This window comes from Penaeus japonicus, unplaced genomic scaffold (genome assembly GCF_977035675.1).
Source record: "Penaeus japonicus unplaced genomic scaffold, GWHDUDI00000001_assembly GWHDUDI00000013, whole genome shotgun sequence".
NCBI classification, from domain to species: Eukaryota; Metazoa; Arthropoda; class Malacostraca; order Decapoda; family Penaeidae; genus Penaeus; species Penaeus japonicus.
In genome coordinates this window covers 31,641,842-31,651,841 of record NW_028234415.1, presented here as the reverse complement: position 1 = coordinate 31,651,841, position 10,000 = coordinate 31,641,842, and the positions used below count along the sequence as shown (strand labels likewise).

Genomic DNA, 10,000 nt, shown 5'->3' with positions numbered 1-10,000 from the left:
AACCTTGCATGAAGATGACAAAGGCTGTCACCTTAGACCCCTTCGAGGGCTTTGATGACAAAAGGGAAAAGATGGGCAGGGATCTGGCGTCGGTCCAGGAAAAAACCCACCCAAGTACCTCGGGCTGGACCCTCCAAACCAACCCCAGGCTCTGACAAATCTCTGGCGTCGGTCCAGACGAGAAGTCAATCAAAAAATGGAAGCCAGACAGGACCCTCCAACCCTACTGGCCCCACTGGCAAAACTCCGGCGTCGGTTCGGAGAAGAGGCAAACGACCTCGGACGGCTTCGGACTCAGAGGGCGAGTCTGCAGCCCCAAGTCGGTTCCCCAAGTTTAGGGTTCCTCCTAAACCGGAAGGATTCGACAATGCCTACCAGATGGTACGGGCTCTGGAAACCCAGAGACAGTGCCGTCTGACGATTAGAATTGCCAGAGACAATGGCATGATAATCGTTCCAAAGGACCAAGCCACCCTCACCTTCCTCCAGAAGACTGACAAGCTCCTGGATGGGCGGAAGGTGAGCCTGTCGGCTCTGACTCCCGAAGAGAGGAAGTCCAAGATGGTGCTTCTTGGCTTTCCTCTGATGTATGACCTCGAGGTCATCACTGCACATTCCAAGGTGGTGGGCGCTTCTTGACTTTTGAAAGGGAAGCACCCAACCAGACAAGTCCTGGTCACCTTGGAGGGAGCTCCAGTTGCGTCCTTGGATCTTGGCAATTGGGGCTCTTACAGACTCAGGACATACGTCCCAGACCCGCTCCGATGCTTCACGTGCCAGAAGTACGGACACCACAAGGCCACTTGCTCTGCAAAGCCGAAATGTGGTGTCTGTAGTCAGGCACACAGAACAGAGATATGTCTCAAAGCACACAAAGATGGCAAGCGAGACATCACTGCCAAGTGCCCAAACTGCCATAAAAAACACCACGCCTGGAGCCTCGGATGTTCTGTCAGAAAGGAAGAGGCTCTTCGGCGGCAAGAGATCGTTGCAAAACGACCAGACTTTGTTCCCGCCCCTCTAGGCACGTATGTCTGGGGGCAGAACAAAGGGGTAAGGGCTCCCCCCCCTCCTAAGAGGAAGGAAGCACCGCCCAAAGCGAAACCAGCACCGGACGCCTCCAACACAAAAGAGTTCCCGGCGCTGGTGGATGTTCCAAGTCGGAAACAGACCCGGAAGGGGTCTGGGAACACCTCAAAGGCTACCCCAAGAGCGGAGAGTCCGACTTTGTTCACAGAGAAGGACTTGACGCTCCTGCTGAAGACAGTTGTCACAGCAGTTGCGACGGCATTGGGAAGGACCAGCGAGGAGACGGAGAAGGCAGTCGAGATAGCCATGACGGCAATGACTCAGACCGTCAATGCCCTGAAGGAAAAGGACATGAGGCCCAAGGCCACAACTCCCACTCCAACTCAGGGCGAGACTCCTTCTCCCACCCCAACTCAGGGCGAGCCCTGTCTCCCCGACAAACCTGCGGCCAAGACCACACTGGCAGAGCCTGCGCCCAAACCCCAAAGGGTGAGGAAGCCAAAGCCACCCAAAAAGAAGGCCAAGGCGACCAGGAATACTCCACCTCCCAGGAGACCCAGCCCTTCCAACTCGACCTGTCTTGACGACAGTGACGAGTCAAGTGAGGAAATCACACTCAGTGTGGAACTCACCAAGGAGTTGTCAGACTCCGAAATGTCTGACGTTACCCACACGGGGGCGTCGGACACAGAGACCGAATACCTTGACGTCAATGACTTAGTGAACGCAGACAAGCACTATGGCCACTAACTTAAGCATACTGCAGTGGAACATCAACAGCTTCTCCCCTAGGGCCGCCCTTCTCCACGCGATCGTGCGATCTCGGAACATTGATGTTGTCATGCTCCAGGAGACGCTAACAGGGGAATCTGTACGCTTCTCGGGATATCATCCCTTTGTGCTACCGAGTACGCAAGGTACCAGAGGCCTGATTACCCTTGTGAAGTCGACTATCCCCTGCTCCCTGATTGCCGATCCTGGGCAGTGCGGAGAAGGTGTCGAATCCCTTGCTGTTGAGATCCATTTGGCCGGGGGTCCTCTCAAGCTGTACAATGTATACAGTAGGCCAAACTGTAGGGGCTTAGATATCAGTGAAGCCTGTGCTGCTGCAGCACATGAGCTAATTCTTATAGGGGGGGACTTTAATGCCCACCACCCTATACTGGCTCCCACTCAGAGACGTGATATGGCAGGCTGCCATATAGCCGAGGTGCTAGAGTCATGCCCAGAGATTGCTCTTCTCAACAGCCAGGAGCCTACGCATGTTGGCGGGGGGGTCCTTGACCTCACCTTTGTCACTGCGGCTCTGGTCGAGAGAATTAGTTGGTCTGTGGACAACACTGCCACGAGCGATCATTATGGGATAGTCACCACCATCTTGGATGCTGGCCCGGCACCCATGCCCCAGCACAATCCTCGATGGAAGGTGGAAAGAGCCAACTGGAAAGCCTTCCAGGAGGCTCTGGCCGTGTGCCTCAGAACCAGTGACTCCTCACTTAATGATAATGTGGACATACTTGAGGACAGACTAGTAAATGCCATAGACGAGGCAGCCTCAGAAACCATCCCCAAAACTCGGCAGTGGTCCAGGTGTTTCAAGGACGCCTGGTACTACAATGATGAGATTAAGGAGGTTAACCACAGAATCAATATGTGCAGAAGACACTTTCGCAGACAGAGAACTCCCGAGAACCACACTCTTCTAAGAGAGGCTCTCAGGGATGCTCAGGAAACTGCTAAGAGGTTAAAGCAGGAAAAGTGGCTGGAGTGGTGTGAGTCCTTTGGCCACCAAACCTCCCTTTCAGAACTGTGGAACCGTATCAGACGGGCCACGAATCGCTCAGCCCCCAAAAAGACCCACCATGACCCGCGGTCGGAGGCGGAGAGACTGGCACTCGAGTTCTCTGCTAGAACAAGTAGCGTCGGACTACCAGCAGAGCTGAGGGCATGCCAAGAACAACTGCTCCCAGGCAGGCATGCCCTCATCAGAGAAAAGGCGGTCGAGCCTGATGATACAGATGCCATGTTCTCTCTGAGGGAATTACGGCGAACATACAAGTCCAGTTCCCGGTCAGCCCCAGGTAGCGATGGGATCTCCCACCCCATCATTTCCCACCTAGGACATGAAGGTGAGCTTGCACTTTTGCATCTCATCAACAAGTCCTGGGAAACTTCCTCACTGCCACAGTGCTGGAAGAGGGCTGATATAATTCCCGTCCCCAAACCAAAGGAGCCAGGACGGTACCGCCCCATCTCCCTGCTTAGCTGTCTAGGAAAGACAGCAGAGAAAATGGTACTGAATCGGCTCCAATGGAAGCTGGGACCTCCACATGAACACCTACACGGGTTCACAAGGGGCAAGAGCACTACCCACAGCATTGCCACCTTACTGAGCACTGTCAGCAGCAGCAGCGCTGTCATTGTCTTCCTTGACCTGGAGAAGGCTTTTGAACTGGCAAACCCGTTAGCCATTCAGGAGATCCTGATCCGCAAGGGAATCAAAGGCAGGCTGCTTGCATGGATTGGCGATTACTTTCGGAACAGAACTGCCAGAGTGAAGTTCCAAGGTCACCTTTCCAGGCATTTGCCTCTAGAGAATGGCACCCCTCAAGGAGGGGTCCTTAGCCCGGCCCTGTTCAACATCCTCATGTTAAACATTCTCGACATTCCACTCCCAGCGGGGTGCACGATCATCTCATATGCAGATGATCTAGCAATTATCTCCACTGGGAGAAGAAATGTGAATCCAGTCAGAAAGGCCCAGCGTTGTCTGGACCTAATAACTGAGGAATGCTGCAGAGTCGGGCTTAAGATCTCAGCAGCCAAATCGAAGGCAATGGCGCTGAAACATGATGTCTGTGATCAAAGACTGCGAGTCCAAGGTCTAGAGCTTGAGTGGGTACACGTCTACCAATACTTGGGGGTGTGGATCGATAAGAACCTCACCTTCCGCTCCGAGATCAAACATCTCATAGACCGGACCAAGGCAAGACTCTCTGTCATGAGAGCTCTGTCTGGGCGGAGCTTAGGGGCTGGACACCACGTACTAAGATCTTTTTACGTGCACGCTGTCCGTCCCATTGTGGACTACGCCTCCGTCGCCCTGATCACAGTAAAACCTGGACTCAGGAAAAGACTCGACATAATGCAAAACGAAGCCGCCAGGATTATTCTGGGTGCCCCTGGGTGGGCTAAGGTTACTAACCTCCTCCTGGAGGCCAAACTCTTTCCCCTGGACACCCGGATTGATCAGATGGCGGCCCAGTTCCTTGCAAATGTCCTACAGTCCCCACTGGACTCGCAGCTAAGACAGAGAGTGCAGCGTCGGCTTGCACAAAACCAAGAACTCTTTGCTAACAACACCTGGCTGTCTCAAACAACCAGAGTGCTGAAACGCTTTGAGCTCAAAGAGACACTACTGATCAAGGGCATGGACCATCCCCACCCTGACTATGTCTCAGCCCCGCCGTGGGCACGATCCTTGATAGAGTTCTCTGTCATGAGTCTATCAAGAAGAAAAACGCAGTACTCACCGCCTCTATTGAAGGCTGAGGCGGAGAGGAACATTACAGCAATCACGCCGCTGAATAGTAAAACCTACTTCACGGATGGTTCTGTAGACCCCACCACCCGCACTGCAGGCGCCGGTTTTGCAGCAAGGGGCATAGAGAAAGCTACGCGGGTATCAGATAATGCCTCCTCGCTCCAGGCAGAGGCAGTAGCTATTATGGGAGCCCTAGCCCATGCAGCCCAGACGGACGGGCATGTTGTTATACACACAGACTCTAGGGCCGCCATTGACAGCCTGCAACAAAGCACGCCCCTTGATAACGTTTACCTGGTAACCTCGATTCTCACCATTGCTCAGAGAATCCTGGATCAGGGAAGACGCATCATCATCAACTGGATCCCAAGCCATGTTGGTATTGAAGGGAATGACGTAGCTGACAGGTTAGCGGAGGAAGGCAGGAAGAAACCCTTGAGTGATCTTGTGGTGCATCCTAGCCGGGAACTGCTAAGGCGTAAAACGATGGTTGCAGGGCAGGTCGGTGCCCTGCAGCGACACAGAGAGGAAGCGAGAACCTCCCCCTCGGCCAGCTGGTACTCAAACGCCACAGGCTATGAGTCGCTGATACTCTCTCCCAGAATATCAAGGTGTGCTGAAGTCAGTCTGCACAGACTGAGATTAGGCTACCCTTGTGCGTGGCAAATCATCCCCAATATTGGGCAAGATGAGCGACGCTGTGAGTATTGTGGCGCGCCGGACGCCAAATTAGAGCACTACCTGATGGAATGCGAGCACACTCGCTTCCTCAGGCAGGGCCCAGAGACGACAGCCGCCGGGCTGGTTAGACGGCTATGCCTGTCATTAGCCCCCTGGCAACTGGAGCGCCTACAGGCAATCCGACCGCCACGGTAAAAGTTCAGTTATGATGATCAGATGAGTCAGCACTTATAGCCAATAGAGACCGGGCCACCCCCTCCACACAACCCGGGCGAAGCGACGTCTTCGCAAAATCTCTCTGAACTGAGCTGAATTGAATCAGCGATGATGATCAGATAAGATTAGATAAGATGAGTCAGCACTCATAGCTGGCAGAGGCCGGGCCGCCTTGAGCATATAGCCCGGGCGAAGCCCCCTGGAGGGGCGGCAGGTGAGCCTGTCGGCTCTGATTCCCAAAGAGAGGATGTCCAAGATGGTGCTTCTTGGCTTTCCTCTGATGTATGACCTCGAGGTCATCACTGCTCATTCCAAGGTGGTGGGAGCCTCTCGACTTTCGAAAGGGAAGCACCCAACCAGGCAAGTCCTGGTCACTTTGGAGGGAGCTCCAGTTGCGTCCTTGGATCTTGGCAATTGGGGCTCTTACAGACTCAGGACATACGTCCCAGACCCGCTCCGATGCTTTACGTGCCAGAAGTACGGACACCACAAGGCCACTTGCTCTGCAAAGCCGAAATGTGGTGTCTGTAGTCAGGCACACAGAACAGAGGTGTGCCTCAAAGCACACAAAGATGGCAAGCGAGACATCACTGCCAAGTGCCCAAACTGCCATAAAACACACCACGCCTGGAGACTCGAATGTTCTGTTAGAAAGGAAGAGGCTCTTCAGTGGCAAGAGATCATTGCAAAACGACCAGACTTTGTTCCCGCCCCTCTAGGCACTTATGTCTGGGGGCAGAACAAAGGGGAAGGAAGCATCGCCTAAAGCGAAACCAGCACTGGACGCCTCCAACACAAAAGAGTTTCCGGCGCTGGTGGTTGTTCCAAGACGGAAACAGACCCGGAAGGGGTCTGGGAACACCTTAACCCGTTCCCGACGGGGCCAATCCGGCTTAAATAGACCAAAATTCCGGGACTCTTGAACGCATAAGCCTAACGCGTCGGGATTCTCAGCCGCACTGGCCGCGAGCCAGCGCGCAGCGCCCCGGGCTAGACAAAGTAACGCATCCCCGTCGTGTAGCCTAAAAACCACTAGACGTGTTATCTTGTCATCCGTCGTTAACGGGTTAAAGGCTACCCCAAGAGTGGAGAGACCGACTCTGTTCACAGAGAAGGACTTGACGCTCCTGCTGAAGATAGTCGTCACAGCAGTTGGGACGGCATTGGGAAGGACCAGTGAGGAGACGGAGAAGGCAGTCGAGGTAGCCATGACGGCAATGACTCAGACCGTCGCTGCCCTGAAGGAAAAGGACATGAGGCCCAAGGCCACAACTCCCACTCCAACTCAGGGCAAGACTCCTTCCCCCACAAACCCCCAGGGCGAGACCTGTCTCCCCGACAAACCTGTAGCCAAGACCACACTGGCAGAGCCTGCGCCCAAACCCCAAAGGGTGAGGAAGCCACGGCCACCCAAAAGGAAGGCCAAGGCGACCAGGAATACTCCACCTCCCAGGAGACCCAGCCCTTCCAACTCGACCTGTCCTGACGACAGTGACGAGTCATGTGAGGAAATCATACTCAGTGTGGAACTCACCAAGGAGTTGTCAGACTCCGAAATGTCTGACAACACCCACACTGGGGTGTTGGACACAGAGACCGAATACCTCGACGTCAATGACATAGTGAACGCAGACAAGCACTATGGCCACTAACCTAAGCATACTGCAGTGGAACATTAACAGCTTCTCCTCTAGGGCCGCCCTTCTCCACGCGATCTCAGAACACTGATGTTGTCATGCTCCAAGAGACGCTAACGGGAATCTGTCAGAAAGGCCCAGCATTGTCTGGACCTAATATCTGAGGAATGCTGCAGAGTCGGGTTTAAGATCTCAGCAGCCAAATCGAAGGTAATGGCGCTGAAACATGATGTCTGTGATCAAAGACTGCGAGTCCAAGGTCTAGAGCTTGAGTGGGTACACGTCTACCAATACTTGGGGGTATGGACCGATAAGAACCTCACCTTCCGTTTCGAGATCAAACATCTCTTAGACCGGACCGAGGCAAGGCTCTCTGTCATGAGAGCTCTGTCTGGGCGGCACTTAGGGGCAGGGCACCACGTATCTTTCTACGTGCACACTGTCCGTCCCATTGTGGACTACGCCTCCTGAGTCCAGTATAGCCTGGACTCAGGAAAAGGCTTGACATCATACAAAATGAAGCCGCCAGGATTATTCTGGGTGCCCCTGGGTAGGCTAAAGTTACTAACCTCCTCTTGGAGGCCAAACTCTTTCCCCTGGACAATGTCCTACAGTCCCCACTGGACTCGCAGCTAAGACAGAGAGTGCAGCGTTGGCTTACACAGAACCAAGAGCTCTTTGCTAACAACACCTGGCTGTCTCACACAACCAGAGTGCTGAAACGCTTTGAGCTCAAAGAGACACTACTGATTAAGGGCATGGACCTTCCCCACCCTGACTATGTCACAGCCCCGCCGTGGGCACAATCTTTGATAGAGTTTCCTGTACGAGCCTATCAAGAAGAAAAACACAGTACTCACCGCCTCTATTGAAGGCTGAGGCGGAGAGGAACATTACAGCAATCACGCCGCTGAATAGTAAAACCTACTTCACGGATGGTTCTGTAGACCCCATCACCCGCACTGCAGGCGCCGGTTTTGCAGCAAGGGGCATAGAGAAAGCTAAGCGGGTATCTGACAATGCCTCCTCGCTCCAGGCAGAGGCAGTAGCTATTATGAGAGTCCTAGCCCATGCAGCCCAGATGGACGGGCATGTTGTCATACACACAGACTCTAGGGCCGCCATTGACAGCCTGCAACAAAGCACGCCCCTTGATAACGTTTACCTGGTAACCATGATTCTCACCATTGCTCAGAGAATCCTGGATCAGGGAAGACGCATCATCATCAACCGGATCCCAAGCCATGTTGGTATTGAAGGGAATGACGTAGCTGACAGGTTAGCGGAGGAAGGCAGGAAGAAACCCTTGAGTGATCTTGTGGTTCCTCCTAGCCGGGAACTGCTAAGGCGTAAAACGATGGTTGCAGGGCAGGTCGGTGCCCTGCAGCAACATAGAGAGGAGGCGAGAACCTCCCTCTCGGCCAGCTAGTACTCAGATGCCACAGGCTATGAGTCGCTGATAATCTCTCCTAGAATATCAAGGTGTGCTGAAGTCAGTCTGCACAGACTGAGAATAGGCTACCCTTGTGCGTGGCAAATCATTCCCACTATTGGGCAAGATGAGCGACGTTGTGAGCATTGTGGCACGCCGGACGCCAAATCAGAGCACTACCTGATGGAATGCGAGCACACTCGCTTCCTCAGGCAGGGCCCAGAGATGACAGCCGCTGGGCTGGTTAGACGGCTATGCCTGTCACTTGCCCCCTGGCAACTGGAGCGCCTACAGGCAATCTGACCGCCACGGTAAGAGTTCAGTTATGATGATCAGATGAGTCAGCACTTATAGCCAATAGAGACTGGCTACCCCATCCACACAAGCCGGGCGAAGCGACGTCTTCGCAAAATCTCTCTGAACTGAGTTGAATTAAATTCAGCGATGATGATCAGATAAGATTAGATAAGATAAGTCAGCACTCATAGCTGGCAGAGGCCGGGCCACCTTGTGCATATAGCCCAAGCGAAGCGACGTCTTCACAAATCTGTCTGAACTGAACTGATTATTACCTGTATGTAAAAAAAAATGTTAAGTATAAAACCTCTTTACTAATACCCCACTAAAAGATTGCTTCCACTTTCCATTGGTATTATCATATAGAAGTGAAGAATATGGGCAAAGTTCAATTAAATAACACTAGAAGAGCATCGCTGTAACATGATTTTTGACTGAAATAACTCCTCTGAACGCGGCAATATTTTTACATGCCTTAACATTGTACATACAATTATAGTAACCATAAGGATAACGTGGGTGAAAAACACTCTGAGAGGTTCAGCACGACCATATGCAGTGGAAAAACACCTTGGAATGAAGCGTCATGTGTTTGTTAACTTCCTAACAGAAACGGGGGTAGATGAATATATGTTCCATCGCGAATGGGTTAAAAGAAAAATAACTTCAATATTTTGCAGATTTTGGGATTTTGAAACAGCTTTTCATTTCCTTCAATAAAGAAATAACACTTTAAGAAATCATACCAAATAACAAAGCAGCATCTTGTTCCCCATACTTACAGACTATTAAAGAATATTACAGGCTATTATTAAAAGCAAAAGCAGGGTTTGTTTTACCATCTCTGCCCCTTTACTAATTGTTAAAGACATTGCAACCCCCATGGGCTTGGGGGTACCCACTACAATTTCTTAAAGTGTAATTTGTTTATTGAAGGAAAGTGTTTAAAGTCCCAGGAAACAGGACTTTCTTCAAAATATTGAACAATTTGTTCCATTTATAAGAACATGCATTACTCATTCAGAAATGGAGATATAAACTAATATCAATATGCTAAGAATTTTTTTTTGTTGAAAAAAAAGCTGTTACAACTATTTCATGATGGATTCTGCTGTATAAACTCTAAAATGAGACTATAAACAGCTGAACAGTAATTAACATTTG

The 10,000-nt window shown here is 51.9% G+C and overlaps 1 protein-coding gene across 1 annotated transcript in view; it reads right to left on the bottom strand.

Annotated features, from left to right (window-relative positions):
• Nucleotides 1-10,000, bottom strand: part of Mvl (solute carrier family member malvolio) — a gene marked incomplete at its 5' end in the record, with an annotated part of 28,446 nt that overhangs the window by 16,932 nt on the left and 1,514 nt on the right.